Source organism: Lissotriton helveticus, chromosome 9 (genome assembly GCF_964261635.1).
Source record: "Lissotriton helveticus chromosome 9, aLisHel1.1, whole genome shotgun sequence".
NCBI lineage: Eukaryota > Metazoa > Chordata > Amphibia > Caudata > Salamandridae > Lissotriton > Lissotriton helveticus.
The window spans coordinates 992816836-992835901 of NC_136070.1; the positions used below are offsets into that span (position 1 = coordinate 992816836).

Sequence of the window (19066 nt, forward strand, 5' to 3'; positions counted from 1 at the left end):
GGAAGAAAATGAAGGTGGTTTTGAAGAAAAAGGAAATGGTCCAATTAAACTTTATTTTGGACATTCTCAATGATACAAGGGAGTAGGAAAGAATTTGGGTTCAAATATTCAAGCCGACAAATAGCAGCATTTCCCAGAAGATGTAACATTCATCCACTCCTGCCGCCAGCAACATAATGCAGATCGACTCTACTAAAGGCAACTGGATGTATGACGTTTCAACGCACACTTTTACAACGCATACCTTTACAACGCATTTTTTACAACGCAACATCCATTACAACGCATTCCATTACAACGCATAATACCTTTACAACGCATACCATTACAACGCATAACATTACATTGCCTGTTTTGGTAAGTATTGGATAGTGTAGGGGTAAAATTACTATTCTAACTCCAGGGGGTGCAAGAGTAGGGTAAGTGTTGGATAGTGTAGGGGTAAAAATTACTATTCTAACTCCAGGGGGTGCAACAGTAGGGTAAGTGTTGGATAGTGTAGGGGTAAAATTACTCTTCTAACTCCAGGGGGTGCAACAGTAGGGTAAGTGTTGAATGGTAATGTTATGCGTTGTAATGGTATGCGTTGTAATGAATGAGTTGTAATGACATGCGTTGTATTGGTGTGCGTTGTAGTGTCATGCGATGTAATGGTTGCGTTGTAATTGCATGCGTTGTAAAAGTTTTATTGTAATGGTAGTACGTTGTAAAAGTTGCATTGTAAAGGTTGTTTCCCAAGGCAACTTAGCCTTCTCAGATAGAGTAAGGATGTATGTGCTCAGGATATCACTAATATCACATGAAGCACAGAAAATGCAGAGAAGCTAGCTCTAGATCTTTAGGATGACCCAAATCCATGCCTGTCTAACAGCTAAGGCAATGTACCATCTGATCTAGCGCTAGAGGCCCCGTTGTTAAAACAGTACATTTACTTAGGGGATTTTTCCTGTTGTGCACTGCCTAAAGAAGGATATATGAATTTGTTTTCATATTGTCCTGAATAGCAGTACAGTAGTCAGGGTGTGTTTATCAGCACGAGTACTGAGGACTTCATTATCAAATATCTGCTCTCTGCTGGTGCAGATGCAGTCTTTTAGGTGACTGCCTAATGATGTTCAAGATTATGTCCTCTGAGTTGCAAGATACCTGTTGTGGTATGCTTGATTTGCTATGCCCACCCTCAGATGACCGACCTTACCTGGCTTCAGTGAGTATGCGCTTGTATGCAATGTTACCATCGCCACGTACATGATGCCCTTTTTCCTTTGGATTAAAGGAAGGGTGGGTAACCCAATATACCCTTGCGGGCTCGGGCAAGTAATGTAAATTAAAGAAATGGCCAGCAAGGGAATTTGCTTAAGAACAATTTACAGAGATCGAATTCAATTATCACTTGAATATTCTACCCAGTTTCATTGGTATCTGATAATAATCTTCGTTAGTTGTACCTCTAAAGCAGAGAGTAATATTGTCACACAGTTGTGGAAAGGAAAGCAGCAACACAGGAAATCTTTTTTTATCAAAAAGTTATTATTTTCTTATTGTACACAATTTGTAAGGGTACATTTTAATCATGACAGTTAATCAAAAAATGCATTCAGATGAACAAGGAATAAAACAATTTCTCCTGTGATACATCAGAATAATAAGTCCAAACTGAAATATCTAAAAATACAATGACTACTGATGACACTAAAAGCAAGTCACTGGTTTCATCAATCTTGAAAGGAGAATTGGACTTAGAAGTCGACGTTTCGGTCTTTATTGTTTACTCCACAAGATCTTCTTCAGGACAGTATTAATTTGCATCTAACGTTGACCCCTCGAGAATTGGATCCCAACTGAGATTCCTAATGGAGCACCAGTCTGACAGTCCAGAATTTCTGGACGTCTTTCACAGACACTAATCAGCGTCTACGTGCGTTGTCGTCCTCAGTGGGAGTATTTCCTTAGTACTTCAATTTGAAAGCAAGTTGGCATTCGATCTCGGCTTATCGTCACGGGCAGGCTCTTCTACGGCGTAATCACGTGATAGCCCCCTTCACGTGATTACGCCGTAGAAGAGCCTGCCCAAGATACATAAGAACCCAGCAGAGCCCCCTGGAAGACCGATCGTCTCAGGGTGTGACTCGTGCCTGGAACCGCTGTCCAAATACGTTGACTATTTTTTGAAACCGTTTTTGACCACTGTTAAATCATACTTACAGGACACCACGGATTTCCTGGTCAAAATTGAAAACATGGAGTTTAACGCCTCCACCGAAATCATGGTTACAATGGACGTGACATCATTGTATACGCAAATCCCTCAAAGTGAAGCACTAGAGGTGATGGAGCTATACCTAGATAGGAGAATACGACCACATAGGGTTCCCACGTCTTTCATCTTAGAACTTGCTGAGCTCACGTTGAAGAAAAATTATTTTCGCTTTAACGATGAGTTCTTCGTTCAAATCAAGGGGACAGCCATGGGTTGTCCCTATGCGCCGGAGATGGCCGTACTGTTTATGGCTGAGTACGAGAACAAATTCGTGGAGAACAATAATCCATACAAGAAACACATTAAACAGTGGCTCAGATATATTGACGACGTGTGGCTCCTGTGGCAGGGGAGTCACACCGAATTGACTGAATTCCATCAGTGGCTCAATAATAAGCATCCGGACATTAAGTTTTCAATGGAACAGAGCAATGCTACGATGACGTTCCTAGATGTTGAAATAAAATGTAAGGAAGGACGTCTCAAATCATCTCTTTTTAAGAAAGAGACTGACAGAAATACCATCCTCCACCATCAGAGTGCACATCCAAGGAATTTGCCCTATGGGCAGCTGCTCCGCATAAGGAGGAACTGCCCAGAGATTACAGATTTTGATTCACATGCTAAGAATTTTTGCGAAGAGATGGTGACGAGGGGATACCCTAGAAAACTGCTCAAACACGCATGCAAGAGGGCACGTTACACTCCACGAGAGTGCCTACTCGAACGCAAAACCAAACCGGAACTAGACAAAATGGTGTGTGTGACAACGTTTGGCCCCCATGCCCACCAAATTAGACAGACTATACTTAAGAACTGGCATTTGCTTGAAGAGCTGGAATGCCCATTTCCGAAGCCTATCTTTGCTTTTAAAAAAAACAAAAGCATCGGACAACAGATTGTTCGTGCTGATATAAGGGTGGATAAACCTAAACATGACTTGCTATCAGCATGGGGCTTGAAACAGATCACGGGCCACCATAGATGTGGCACCTGCGTGTCGTGTGACACAACGATCGAGGGCAGTGAATTCACCCACAGAAATACAAAATGGAAAAATGAAAACTTCAGCAATTGCAAAACCAAAAATGTGGTTTACGCAATCATTTGCATGTGCAACAAACTGTACATAGGCAAAACGAACCAGCAAATTAATGCCCGAGTCACCCAACATAGATCGCGCATTAAGAATAAAGTCACATCCGCCCCCATGGTACAACATTTTTTGGATCAGGGGCATACAGAGATGGACTTCAAATGGACAGTCCTGCACACAATTGGGCACAATAGAAGAGTCCTTGATGTTGATGATGCTCTACTTAAAAAGGAAGCTTACCTGATATTACGATTTAATAGCCACCAGACTGGGCTAAACTCTATGTCTGAAATTTCAAGATTATAAATGTAAATCTCCACTTCAGAAACATAATGACATATCCACGGACTACATGCCCCACAATTCCTGAGGTCAGGTGACTTAATATAGTACCCACCCCCCTTCCAACATGGCGCATTGATGTTTTGTCGCCAGCACTTGGAAGGAGAGCCTTTAATACAAAGCTAAAAAGTAAGTGAACTCTAGTAACCACTACCGCCTTGAATCAGGTATGTTTTATAAACAAATCAGGTAGTGACTGAGCGCCCGTTTTTCCTGCAGATTCGATCACGCTCTGACTTGGTCTTCAGTGATGCAGCCCTAAACTCGCAACAAGCAGTTCAAAATACGTGACCTGAACTCAAGGTACAAGCGTCTGCCTGTTGAGAATAATTGTCGCCTTGCATTATGATAATGTGAGTCTAGAAGCCAGCGCTTTTTGGTAATAATGGTATAAACATCCTATGTTGCCGCTTGCAGGTCCCGCACTGCATTAAACCACGCGGACCTGCCTGAAAATCAGCCGTGAAACACCAGCATAACCGACGGAGGTTTTGAAAACACGCGAAGCGAAGCGCAGGTACACGCGTTGCTTAGTTAAAACTTTGCATACCTGGTCTAGCAAGAAACGAGTATCTTTTACATTCCACCTCATTTTAACCTTTTAGGCTCGCAACCGGTACCGGTGGGCACGCCACAAGTCCCCTGTGTAATTACCTGAGATGCCCCATGCAAACATCTTCAGGTAATAAATGTCACAAATGTCCATAAAATGGTGCACGCTGTTGGCATCACAAACTGACTTTATCCTGGCATAAATTGATCCTCTTTCAGAAACCCCGGCAGGGACCACAACAAGTAACTGAACCCCTCAACTGAAACCCTATAGAAAAAGTGCGACGGCCTTTTGTAAGGTAACCCCATTGCAATTACAGTTCACATTGGAGCATTTTATAGAGGCTTTTTTATTCAGGAACTTATGTATATATTTTTTTCTTTCTTTTTTGCACAAAATCAAACAGGAAAATCACACAGCCCTGATGAGAACACGTTAATTCATATCTCGAGTTCGAAACGCGTCGGCCTATTGGAGAATAGCACTCTTGAATGACTGAAACATTGATTCAGTGTACTCTTTTCTTTCACTGATTAAGATTGTGCATGTTACTGATTCATCTGTTCTCCAGTTGATTTTTTCTTGATTTTTTCTTAATTGTGTTCACCATTCCTTGATTGGAATTGCATCAATAATATGAACATTTTGGTAATGTATATATGATATTGACCAAATTTGAATATTGTGCAAATGTACATATGAAATGTACATATGAAATGTTTTGCTTCATGTTTTATGTAGTAGTGTCATAATTGTGTACTGTTGAGTTTTTTGAATAATTGTGTATATACGGGATGTCTTTTTCGTCAAACTATTTTTTTGTTTGAAAATGAATAATTCATAAGGTATAAATAAAAATACCATACAAATCCTCAATCAATAGGTGATTTGTTACTCTAATTGAGGAGACGTTGCAAAGTATTTGTACGGCCAGCACTACGTTTTTTCTAATCCTTCCCCTAATCAGCTCAACAGTTTACCTTCCTTTGCTTGCCCTTCAGCGACATCAATACAGAACAATAACAGGACTCCAACAACAAATCACCCAAACCAATACTCCAGTCATATGTACCAGGGCGGTCGGTGAGCTTCCACTCAGTGGCAGGTGCAACAGAAAGTAGGCTCGCTGCTGTACACATTAAAACTATGTGGGTGGTCCTACAACCACCACATAACCGCGTCCTTACGCTCTTTCCTCCCAAATGTCCCCAAGAGCGGAGCGAGCTGCGCTACCCGCAGTCTTGCCCGGATTGGGAGAAATTGATGACACCACTCCACTTGCTTCAAGTGTACAAGGCTGCTCTATTTAAAACTGTGCTCTATTTACAACTGGCAAGCACAGTACCTAGCCCTCACAACCTACCCTGTCAACTGGGCTAGCACAAGGTTTTAACCAGCCTGCTTCCCCTAAGTAACTCCCATCTAAAACATCCCACCCCGAAACACTTCTGAAGTGCACACAACCTTTGAAATGCCATGAGTCCTTGTAAACTTTGCACCGAAACCCACATTAACCATGTTGTGGTCCTCGCACGCAAAATGTTGCCCCCTTGTCTTGACACAGCAGTGTGCAACGTAGAAATTAGTATACACTACAAAGCATTTCATATTGAACTGGATGTATACTTTTGAAATAAGCTCAGTTATGGAAGTCTGCAGCAGACATATGAAGAGAGGCATGTTCTACACGTTGTCCTGCAAGGCAAAAAATGTCAAGTGCTTGTATCGGGCACTCTCTGTAGTTAAGGACCCTGGCAATACTCTGGAAACTGCTGTACATGTGCCTTACAAATGTCAAGGAAGTGTGTACACTAATTCAGACACTTGTACATTGTAGGGTGTAAGGGTGTTCTTGTGTGTGTTTTTGTCAACAATGTGTAATTCAGGTTTGTAATCTCTGTATTTACCTCTGGCTTGTAGTTGCAAATACTGGGGACATTAGTGACCTGTTACACCATGAACAACTTGAAAGAATCACTGCATTTGCTACCTGCATCAGAAAGAGAACTGTTAAAGTGGTCACTCACACGAACCAGAAGGGAGTAGGGATGATGTGAAAAACAGTAAAGTATTTGACCCTGCCACAAGGATGTTGGGGTACATTGGCAAGAAGACATTTTGGATCAATGGAAAAGACAGGTCGTTAGTATATTGTTGTGCAGAGAGAAGGAGAATAATGTTCAGTCACCCTTGAGCGGGAAACAGCATGTCTGCTGGGGCTGCACAATCAGTTGATGTCGACGTATCTGACCCCCGCCCCCCTACCCCCCCCCCACACCCCTGCCTCAGAACTAGGTGCTCCACTGCCAGGGCCACCGACCACCTGTTGCAGTACAAGGAATTGTGGTCCTAATATGTAGCCAGACCATGCAGAACTTTGGTTCTTGACATAGAATTAATAAGGCTAGTGGAGTCAGCATCAGAGCGATGTCAAAGTAAACATATGCGTTCATTTACAGTAATCTCCCTGCACAATCAGATTTCCTTTAATAGATAAAAGCTCTTACCAACATCTTGCAAAAGTCAGGTCCTAAAGTTGTTGCTCGGCTAAAAGTATTTCATGAATTTAAATTGAGGCAATACTCAATGCAGGCCTAGGAGGCAAGTAAGGGTAGATGTTGTAACTCGGTTGACACATGCAATGCACATATTATTCTTTGACCCCCCCCCCCCCTAAACCATTGACAAAGCTGAGGACATATAGGGAAAAAGAGAAACAGATCCGCAAAAATACAATAGCCTGGCAGGGTCTCAGATGTACAACACAGACTGTCCATTTTATTAAACTATGCTGCATGTTCTGGACTATACCAATGGATGCATTACAATGTCTAAGGGAAAACTGTAGCAGGCATAAAAATCTACATGTGGGTTAAGCTTCGGCCTCGCCTCAAAAAGGAAAAGAAGCATGCAAGCTGAGCAGCTAGTGTATTAAGGATTCAAAACATGGATAATACAAATTTGTGTCAAAACTTTGCCAGCTAGTGCTAAGCTAGCCTAAAATGCTGTCAAATACCAAATGGTTTCTGTGGTTGCAGAAATTTGAAGAGAAAATGTTTTTCTTTTATAGTACAAAGAAATGAACCAGCACAATCATTAAGAATTCGTTTTCTAAAATACAGATAGTTAATGTATACATTTTATCCTTAGTGCTGGAGAACCCTCCCACCGCCAAAGTCTTAACTCGTACCATGACATTTTCCTAAATTTGAATGCTGAAGTTGGCATTACTAAGAGTGCTGTGGATACAGCTACTAAAGTAAGCACTGGCAAAGCCCGTCGGCCTCATTTTGCTTAGGTTTGTTGTTTGTCACTACTGGATTTGTCATTGCTCGTTAAATTGCTCCAATAATGGAGAAGCTCATAGCGGCGGAAGGCCATTTTGGACTGGTCCTCTCCATAGTTCCAAGATGCTGCCACATTAGGAGTAAACACAATGAGGCTGCCATATTGAGTGTGCAGAAAATAATTTTCATCCATCAGGAAATTATAAAAAATATAGTTCCAAAACAGGCACCTCATTGGATCCACATCAAACATGAACCTATCTTGGAAGTATAAACAGAATATTCCAAGATAGCCAAACATTATTTTCTATACTTCCAAGATAGGAAGTAAAGAAAATAACATTCCAAGATGGATGGCCACGGCTGCTGGCTTTGCCAAAGCTGGATCAATTTTACAAGTGCACTGGCCAAGCCAATAGTAGTGGTGAGCAGAGAACGGTGGGTGGTGGAAGAAAGGTGGGGGGAAGGGGTGCGGAGAGAGATACAGAGCACCAGCAGTACTCTGTGCCGAAGAGAGGTAGCAAGGAGTTCTGAGGCAGTGTGGGAGGCAATAGTGGTGACGGGAGGGTGAGGAGAAGCAGAAGGAGAAAGAGAGAGAGAGAGATATGGGTGGCGCATAATGCAAGAGGGTGAGCGTGCAAACTGCAAGGACTCTCGACAGGAAGCAAGAGAAAGGAGCAGTACATTCACTCCCATGTAGTGATTTTTCACAAATGTGAAATAAAATAATCAAAGAAAAATTACTTCTCTGACACTAGCAGTGGAAGGTTACAGTGAAGTAAAAAAATTAGTTAAACCTAAACACTACAGGAGTGAGACAAACACAATAGGGAGTAAAGCCGTCAAATAAGGAGCAGAGGGTTAAAATAGGCAAGAAAGCCATCCAATCATGAGAAAGGGGCAGACCTAAAAGCCATTGAAAGTATATGTTGAAGTACAGGTTGTAATTGCAGTCTGCAATAGATGTCTAAAACTGTCTGTAGTGAAACCGCAAAAACAACAAGCATTTGCAATGCATAAGGTCTCGCATTAGGAAAGTTTGAGCTATTGGTATTGTAAATGACACATTTTTTATATATGTGTTGGTTTTGAAAATAGCAAAAATAATAGCTTTGTCATTTACAATGCCAATAGTTATAACTTGTGACACCTATAGCATTTGTAATGCAATATGTGTTGTATTCACGTGACTTAGATGTATTGATATTACAAATAACAATGGCTTTGAATTTTTTAAATAATTAATACTTAAATAAAAGTTTTGTAATTTATAATAGCAATAGCTTAAACTTTTGAAAATAACTTTTGTGAAGAATATGTTCAGTGTATTTTATTGTGACGAAAATCCAAGCACAGAAGTGAAATACTAACCTCTTTTTGTGACATTTGTAATAAAGCTTGAAACATTGAGAGATCATATTTGACCCAGTTGTTGTTGAATGGTTGCACAGATTGATGCTGTGGTGGCGCTGAGTGATGTTGTGGTGGCGACTAGTGATGCTGTGGCATTCAATGATCCTGTGGTAGCGCATAGTGATGTTGTTGTGCCCCTTAGTGATGCTGTGGTGGTGCTGAGTGATGCTGTGGTGATGCGATAGATAGAGTGAGTGGGATAGATAGATAGAGTGAGGGCGATAGATAGATAGAGGGAGGGCGATAGATAGGAGTGAGGGCGATAGATAGATAGAGGGAGGGCGATAGGAGTGAGGGCGATAGATAGCTAGACAGATAGATAGAGTGATGGCGATCAGTATCTAAATAAATAGATAGAATGAGGGCGATAGATAGATAGAGTGAGGGCGATAGGTAGATAGATAGATAGAGTGAGGGCGATAGATAGATAGCGTGAGGGCGATAGATAGATAGCGTGAGGGCGATAGATAGATAGAGTGAGGGTGTTAGATAGAGTGAGGGTGTTAGATAGAGTGAGGGTGTTAGATAGAGTGAGGCCGATAGATAGAGTGAGGCCGATAGATAGAGTGAGGCTGATAGATAGAGTGAGGCCGATAGATAGAGTGAGGCCGATAGATAGAGTGAGGCCGATAGATAGATAGATAGAGTGAGGGCGATAGATAGATAGATAGAGTGAGGGCGATAGATAGATAGATAGAGTGAGGGCGTTAGATAGAGTGAGGGCGTTAGATAGAGTGAGGGCGTTAGATAGAGTGAGGGCGTTAGATAGAGTGAGGGTGTTAGATAGAGTGAGGGTGTTAGATAGAGTGAGGGTGTTAGATAGAGTGAGGGTGTTAGATAGAGTGAGGCCGATAGATAGAGTGAGGGCGATAGATAGATAGTGAGGGCAATAGCAAGATAGATAGAGTGAGGGCAATAGCAAGATAGAGTGAGGACGATAGATAGAGTGAGGACGATGGATAGAGTGAGGGCGATAGATAGAGTGAGGGCGATAGATAGAGTGAGGGCGATAGATAGAGTGAGGGCGATAGATAGAGTGAGGGCGATAGATTGATAGATTGATAGATTGATAGATAGAGTGAGGGCGATTAGATAGATAGAGTGAGGGCGATAGATAGAGTTATGGCGATCAGTATCTAAATAAATAGATAGAATGAGGGCGATAGATAGATAGATAGAGTGAGGGCGATAGATAGAGTGAGGGCGATAGATAGAGTGAGGGCGATAGATAGATAGAGTTAGGGCGATAGATAGAGTGATGGCGATCAGTATCTAAATAAATAGATAGAATGAGGGCGATAGATAGATAGATAGAGTGAGGGCGATAGATAGAGTGAGGGCGATAGATAGAGTGAGGGCGATAGATAGAGTGAGGGCGATAGATTGATAGATTGATAGATAGAGTGAGGGCGATTAGATAGATAGAGTGAGGGCGATAGATAGTTAGAGTTAGGGCGATAGATAGAGTGATGGCGATCAGTATCTAAATAAATAGATAGAATGAGGGCGATAGATAGATAGATAGAGTGAGGGCGATAGGTAGATAGATAGATAGAGTGAGGGCGATAGATAGAGTTAGGGCGATAGATAGAGTGAGGGCGATAGATAGATAGAGTGAGGGCGATAGATAGATAGAGTGAGGGCGATAGATAGATAGAGTGAGGGCGATAGATAGAGTGAGGGCGATAGATAGAGTGAGGGCGATAGATAGAGTGAGGGCGATAGATAGAGTGAAGGCGATAGAGTGAAGGAGATTAGATAGATAGAGTGAGGCCGATAGAGTGAGGGCGATAGATAGACAGACAGAGTGAGGGCGATAGATAGATAGACAGATAGAGTGAGGGCGATAGATAGATAGATAGTTGTGTGTGGTTGTGTGTGGTTGTGGTTGTGTGTGCGTGGTTGTGTGTGCGTGGTTGTGTGTGTGTGGTTGTGTGTTATGCTTTGTTTTGCTATGTTTTGTTATGCTATGCTATGTTTTGTTGTGTTTGGTATGCTATGCTATGCTTTGCTAGGCTATGCTATGTTTGGTTTTCTTATGCTATGTTTTGTTTTGTTATGCTGTGTTTTGTTAAGCTATGCTGTGTTTTGTTATGTTATGCTATGTTTTGTTGTGTTTTGTTAAGCTATGCTATGCTTGGTTAGGCTATTCTCTGCTTGGTTAGGCTATGCTCTATGCTTGGTTAGGCTATGCTCTATGCTTGGTTACGCTATGCTCTATGCTTGGTTAGGCTATGCTCTATGCTTGGTTAGGCTATGCTCTATGCTTGGTTAGGCTATGCTCTATGCTTGGTTAGGCTATGCTCTATGTTTGGTTAGGTTATGCTCTATGCTTGGTTAGGTTATGCTCTATGCTTGGTTAGGTTATGCTCTATGCTTGGTTAGGTTATGCTCTATGCTTGGTTAGGTTATGCGCTATGCTTGGTTAGGTTAGGTTATGCGCTATGCTTGGTTAGGTTAGGTTATGCGCTATGCTTGGTTAGGTTAGGTTATGCGCTATGCTTGGTTAGGTTAGGTTATGCGCTATGCTATGCGCTATGTTATGCGCTATGTTATGCGCTATGTTATGCGCTATGTTATGAGCTATGCGCTATGTTATGCGCTATGCTTTGTTATGCGCTATGCTTTGTTATGCGCTATGTTATGCGCTATGTTATGCACTATGCGCTATGTTATGCGCTATGTTATGCGCTATGCGCTATGTTGTGCGCTATGTTATGCGCTATGTTATGCGCTATGCTATGCGCTATGTTATGCGCTATGTTATGCGCTGCGCTATGCTATGCGCTATGTTATGTTATGCGCTATGTTATACGCTATGTTATGCGCTATGTTATGCGCTATGCGCTATGTTGTGCGCTATGTTATGCGCTATGTTATGCACTATGCTATGCGCTATGTTATGCGCTATGTTATGCGCTGCGCTATGTTATGCGCTATGTTATGCGCTATGCGCTATGTTATGTTATGTGCTATGTTATGCGCTATGCGCTATGTTATGCGCTATGCGCTATGTTATGCGCTATGCGCTATGTTATGCGCTATGTTATGCGCTATGCTATGCGCTATGTTATGCGCTATGCTATGCGCTATGTTATGCGCTATGTTATGCGCTATGTTATGCGCTATGTTATGAGCTATGTTATGCGCTATGCGCTATGTTATGCGCTATGCGCTATGTTATGCGCTATGTTATGCACTATGCGCTATGTTATGCGCTATGCTTTGTTATGCGCTATGTTATGCGCTATGAATGCGCTATGTTATGCGCTATGTTATGCGCTATGTTGTGCGCTATGCGCTATGTTGTGCGCTATGTTATGCGCTATGTTATGCGCTATGTTATGCGCTATGCGCTGCGCTATGCGCTATGTTATGCGCTATGTTATGCGCTATGCGCTATGTTATGCGCTATGCGCTATGTTATGCTCTATGCGCTATTATGCGCTATGTTATGCGCTATGCGCTATGGTATGCGCTATGCTATGCGCTATGTTATGCGCTATGTTATGAGCTATGTTATGCGCTATGTTATGTGCTATGTTGTGCGCTATGCGCTATGTTGTGCGCTATGTTGTGCGCTATGTTATGCGCTATGTTATGCGCTATGCGCTATGCTATGCGCTATGTTATGCGCTGCGCTATGTTATGCACTATGTTATGCGCTATGTTATGCGCTATGTTATGCGCTATGCGCTATGTTATGCGCTATGTTATGCGCTATGTTATGCGCTATGCGCTATGTTATGCGCTATGTTATGCGCTATGTTATGCGCTATGTTATGCGCTATGTTATGCGCTATGTTATGCGCTATGTTATGCGCTGTGCGCTGTTATGCGCTATGTTATGCGCTATGTTATGCGCTATGTTATGCGCTATGTTATGCGCTATGTTATGCGCTATGCTATGCGCTATGCTATGCGCTATGTTATGCGCTATGTTATGCGCTATGTTATGCGCTATGTTGTGCGCTATGTGCTATGTTGTGTGCTATGTTATGCGCTATGTTATGCGCTATGTTATGCGCTATGTTATGCGCTATGTTATGCGCTATGCTATGCGCTATGTTATGCGCTATGTTATGCGCTATGTTATGCGCTATTATGCTATGTTATGCGCTATGCGTTGTTATGCGCTATGTTATGCGCTATGCTATGCGCTATGTTATGCGCTATGCGCTATGTTATGTGTTATGCGCTATGTTATACGCTATGTTATGCACTATGCTATGCGCTATGCTATGCGCTATGCGCTATGTTATGCGCTATGCGCTATGTTATGCGCTATGCGCTGTGCTATGTTATGCGCTATGCGCTGCGCTATGCTATGCGCTATGTTATGCGCTATGCTATGCGCTATGTTATGCACTATGCTATGCGCTATGCGCTATATTATGCACTATGCGCTATGTTATGCGCTATGTTATGCGCTATGTTATGCGCTATGCTATGCGCTATGCTATGCGCTATGTTATGCGCTATGCTATGCGCTATGGGCTATATTATGCACTATGCGCTATGTTATGCGCTATGTTATGCGCTATGTTATGCGCTATGTTATGCGCTATGCTATGCGCTATGTTATGCGCTATGCGCTATGTTATGTGCTGTTATGCGCTATGCGCTATGTTATGCGCTATGCTATGCGCTATGCTATGCGCTATGCTATGCGCTATGCTATGCGCTATGTTATGCACTATGTTCTGCGCTATGCGCTATGTTATGCGCTATGTTATGCGCTATGCGCTATGTTATGCGCTATGCGCTATGTTATGCGCTATGTTATGCTGTGTTTTGCTATCCTATGCTTTGCTGTGTTTTGCTATCCTATGCTTTGCTGTGTTTTGCTATCCTATGCTTTGCTGTGTTTTGCTATCCTATGCTTTGCTGTGTTATGCTTTGCTGTGTTTTGTTATGCTATGTTTTGTTGTTTTACTATGATATGCTATGTTTTGCTATGCTATGTTTTGTTTTGCTATCCTATGCTTTGTTTTGCTATGTTTTGTTATGTTCTGCTGTTTTGTTCTGCTGTTTTGTTGTGTTATGTTATGCTATGCTATGCTATGTTTTGTTTTGTTATGCTATTCTATGTTTTGCTATGCTATACTATTCTATATTTTGCTATGCTATGTTTTGTTTTAAGTTATGTTATGCTATGTTTTGCTATGCTATCCTATGCTTTGTTTTGCTATGTTTTGTTATGTTCTGCTGTTTTGTTCTGCTGTTTTGTTGTGTTATGTTATGCTATGCTATGGTTTGTTTTACTATGCTATGTTTTGTTCTGCTATTCTTTGTTATGTTATGCTATGGTTTGTTTTGTTATGCTATTCTATGTTATGCTATGGTTTGTTTTGTTATGCTATTCTATGTTTTGCTGTGTTATGCTATGTTTTGTTATGTTCTGCTGTTTTGTTATGCTATGTTTTGTTATGCTATGTTTTGTTATGCTATGATTTGTTATGCTATGTTTTGTTCTGCTATGGTTTGTTGTGTTATGTTATGCTATGTTTTGTTGTTTTACTATGATATGCTATGTTTTGTTTTGCTATCCTATGCTTTGCTATGTTTTGTTATGATCTGCTGTTTTGTTCTGCTGTTTTGTTGCGTTATGTTATGCTATGCTATGTTTTGTTTTGTTTTACTATGCTATGTTTTGTTTTGCTATTCTTTGTTATGTTATGCTATGGTTTGTTTTGTTTTACTATGCTATGTTTTGTTTTGCTATTCTTTGTTATGTTATGCTATGGTTTGTTCTGTTATGCTATTCTATGTTTTGCTGTGTTATGCTATGTTTTGCTGTGTTATGCTATGTTTTGTTATGCTATGTTTTGTTATGCTATGTTTTGTTATGCTATGTTTTGTTATGCTATGTTTTGTTCTGCTATGTTTTGTTGTTATGTTATGCTATGTTTTGTTGTTTTACTATGATATGCTTTATTTTGCTATGCTTTGTTTTGTTATGCTATGTTGTTTTGTTGTGTTTTGTTATGCTATTCTTTGTTGTGTTTCGTTATGCTATGTTTTGTTGTGTTTTGCTATCCTATGCTTTGTTTTGTTATGCTGTGCTTTTGCTATCCTATGCTTTTGTTTGTTATGTTATGCTATGCTATGCTGTGTTTCGTTATGCTATGCTATGTTTTGTTATGCTATGCTGGTAAGGGTATGTGAGGGTGTGTGTGTGAGTGTGTGTGAGTGTGTGTGAGGGGGTGTGAGGGTGAGGGGGTGTGAGGGTGAGGGTGTGTGAGGGTGAGGGGGTGTGAGGGTGAGGGGGTGTGAGGGTGAGGGTGTGAGAGTGTGTGAAGGTGAGTGAGGGTGTGTGAGGGTGGGTGAGGGTGTGTGAGGGGTGTGAGGGTGAGAGTGTGTGAGGGTGAGTGTGTGAGGGTGAGTGTGTGAGGGTGTGTGTGTGAGGGTGAGAGTGTGTGAGGGTGAGGGGATGTGAGGGTGAGGGGGTGTGAGGGGTGTGAGGGTGAGGGGTGTGAGGGTGAGGGGTGTGAGGGTGAGGGGTGTGAGGGGTGTGAGGGGGTGTGAGGGTGAGGCAGTGTGAGGGTGAGGTGGTGTGAGGGTGAGGGGGTGTGAGGGTGAGGGGGTGAGTGAGGGTGAGGGGGTGTGAAGGTGAGGGGGTGTGAGGGGGTGTGAGGGGGTGAGGGGGTGTGAGGGTGAGAGGGTGTGTGAGGGTGAGAGGGTGAGTGAGGGTGAGGGTGTGTGAGGGTGAGGGTGTGTGAGGGTGAGGGTGTGTGAGTGAGGGGGTGTGAGGGTGAGGAGGTGTGTGAGGGGTCAGGGGGTGTGAGGGGGTGAGGGCGAGTGAGGGGGGTGAGGGCATGAGGGTGAGTGTCTCCAATGAATGTCGCTGCTTCGCCTTCTTTGAAAATGTGCAGTGCTGCAAATAGAGCATGCCGCCCTAATTATCACAGCATGAGGCCCCAAAGTGATAATAATCACAGCATGCAGAGAGGCGCCCCACGCTGCTGGAGCACTCAACTGTGCATTAATTATAGTTGAGTGCTCCAGCAGCCTGAGGCACCTGTTGACATGCTGTGATAAGTGGGTCTCATGCTGTGATAAGTGTTGCGGTGCCTGAGGAAGTGGAGACTCCTGCTGGGATAATTGGTCTTGTGGGCCTCAGGAAGTAGAGTTTCATGCTGGGATAATTGGTCTGGCGGCGCTTGCGGTGCCTGACGTCCAACAAACGTGCACAAGCTGCTCAACCTTGAAGCGCGTTCACAGACCTGGGTCGGCTCGTGCCCAGGTCTGTATCGGGCTCGTTCACAGCTGTTACTCCCTTGACAGGGATGAAGGCGGCTATAAGTCTCGTTGGCGGCAGCGCTTCGCGCTGCAACGCCAGCGAGACCTAAAAAGGGCTTTGCATCTGCTTATAGGATGAGGATTTCCTCCCGAGCACTAGACTCCGCACAGAGGACGAGTAGCAAGGGGAGATCATGCATTCTTGAATTGCATCTCTCCTAACAGTAAGCAGATTTGACACTTCCTGCCTTTCCAACAATAAAGGTGTCTGTGGAAGGCATGAAGTGCATGGTCTGTGTAGAGGAGGTTGATGAAAGGAGTACCAAAAGTCATAGTCATTAACAGCTAGTCGAACCTCCATTTGATACAGTTGATTTCCCATAAAGGCAACACTTTTTGGAGACCGTAGCAATTTAGAAAAGGACCACAAAATCAGCAACAAACCACACTGTTCCTCTACACTGCAACAGGGAAACCTGGAAGGTACCACCCAGTTACCATGGTGCAAGAGAGAGAATATGGAAAGAGCATATCAAAGGCATGCACGACAGAGTTCACTAAAAGACAGCACCTTAATGACATGATTAAAGTGGAATATGAATGCGATTTAAAATAGCTAAATAACCAATACTATTACTTATGCACATATGTGTTGCATTATACATATCTTTATTATATCTGCTATTTACAATTGTGCCTTTCCTGTAGAGGTAAAGTGGCAGACATCTTGGAAGTTTAGAACATAACACTCCAAGATGGCCACCCAGCGCTGTAAGGCAATATTACAAGTACTGGCCAAGCCAAAAGCACCAATGGTGGCCATCTTGGAAAGGAATTTCTATACTTCCATGAAAACCGCCATGTTGCCTCTACATTCAACGAGACACCATTTTGGAAGTATAAAAAATAACAATCCAAGATGACAACCAGCCACTATTGGCTTTGCTAGTGCTTGTTCTGCAATTCTACAAGCATTGGTAAGCCAATAGCGAAAGCACACAATCATTGGTAAAGTGAGGCTGACTGACTTTGGCAACATCTGCTTTCTAAAAGAACAAATAGGCCCTTATTACGAGTGTTTTCTAAAATTCTGGTATGTGGATAACTGATTTTATAGTACATATCAAAATTACAAGCTTTACAGCAAAAATTGCATCTAAGCAAATTCCTCAGATAAAGTTCGGCTAGTCAAACCAGCTGAAATTTATCAGAGGAGAAATGGACAGTATACACCAGAGTATGCAGAGTTTGGTGCTGATTAAGCATTCAAATCTGCAAATAATACAGCATTTTCACGGGAAAACTTGGAAGAGGCGATAATTAGAACAAATAAATATTCCTATCACCGTGTTGGATATTATCGGGGCAAACTATAGCATCCGACACCAGAGCACCTACAATGATGGCCTAGCGGTTTTACCCAGAAAATATTGTTTCTCCATGAGACGCTTGACTTGCACCAGTCAAATGGCACAGATTCCCTTCCAAAATTGCTTCTGGGAATCTATATTTATATCGAGATCGGGCTAATTTTATTACTGCAGATCAAGACAACTGCACCTGCAACACCTCCTTTCTTGCAGCCGACATTCAGCATACACACTTCTGTGATACACCTCTTATTGTAGCACAAAAAAGGTGCCAGCCTCACAATCAAAGTGGGATTTAGAGCAGTCTGTACACATTATGCATTCAGATACACTGAACACTGTTTTTAGTGCACAGGGGCAGTGAATAGATGTTTTGTACCTTTTTCCCCAGTGTTATATTACACTGGGTTGTAATTTATGTACATTGTGCAAATGACCAGTGTTTTTCACCGTTTCTAGACTTTATTGCATTGCCACCAGCAGAGGATATCCCTGTGTGGGGTAGCACCATTCTGTGCCAAGGCAGGAGTAACAGGAGAGGAGGTAGTGAGAGCTCTCCTTGTTAAATAGGGCATTTCAGAAACTGGTGTTATAACCTTTGCAGGCCTGAAAGTGGGATGAAAAAAGAGGGCTGGTCTCTAAATGGGGTGTGGCCTATGTAATTAAGGGCACATCTTCAAACCTAAAACTAAATTTCTGTGATTCCCATTGGGGTTCATCCAAGCAGTATTTTGGTTCCTTGATGAGCTTTCTGTTGTCCATATATATAACACAGCAACTGTCACATACATAAAACCTGCCAGGACTTGGCTATGTCAACGGTTGTTATTTAGCCGTTTCAGATACATGAGTAACAACAAAGATTTTGTTGCAAATAATATTAAAATGTTTGAATTCTGGAATTGCGATGCTGAATTAAACATTACTGAGGCCTTTGGAATGAGGTACTGGTTTACAGAGTGTCTCAATCACCCCCATTATGTTCACGCTGTTAGATCATGTCTGCCATTTTTCTCTCCACATCTCCTGCATCTGCATATCTTACACTTCATCTCTTTCCTCCTCAGCACCCTCTATTCACTGTCTCCTGAATGCACCATTTCTAATCTCTGTCACTTCAATCACCCCCCAAATACACAATACGCCCACTCACCTGTAAGCACTGCTTTTTATTTTCACCGTGTCAATATTTTGACAACAATGTACCTCCTTAATACACAGTTACGAAATTGGAACTAGAATGCTTAACCATTGCTCTGCAAAGAGGCCAAGGATTGGATGACCATGTGTGTATTCTCAACACCTTTTTGACCTACTGACACGCACAGAGAGAAACTGACTGTCTGCAGCCTCAGCTCCAGGGCTGTCAATCGAGGCACGTAATAAACTCCTGGAGGCCACTCAGTTCCAACGAAGCACTATAGGGGAGCGGGAGCAGAATATGCTGCACGAAGAAAAACATCCCAAAACACAACACCTTGGAAATAGCTACCACTTTTAAAG

At 42.4% G+C, this 19066-nt stretch overlaps 1 protein-coding gene across 4 annotated transcripts in view; it reads right to left on the reverse strand.

Annotated features, from left to right (window-relative positions):
* HEMK1 (HemK methyltransferase 1, mitochondrial release factors N(5)-glutamine) overlaps window positions 1-19066 on the reverse strand; it is a 259343-nt gene that overhangs the window by 191798 nt on the left and 48479 nt on the right. Inside the window, exon 2 of one of the 4 annotated variants that reach the window (XM_078661298.1) lies at window positions 6759-6845. The exons of the other annotated variants lie outside the window; for them this stretch is intronic. The gene's annotated coding sequence lies outside the window, so the exon portion shown is untranslated. The remainder of the gene's footprint in view (window positions 1-6758; window positions 6846-19066) is intronic. 4 annotated transcript variants of the gene reach the window in all.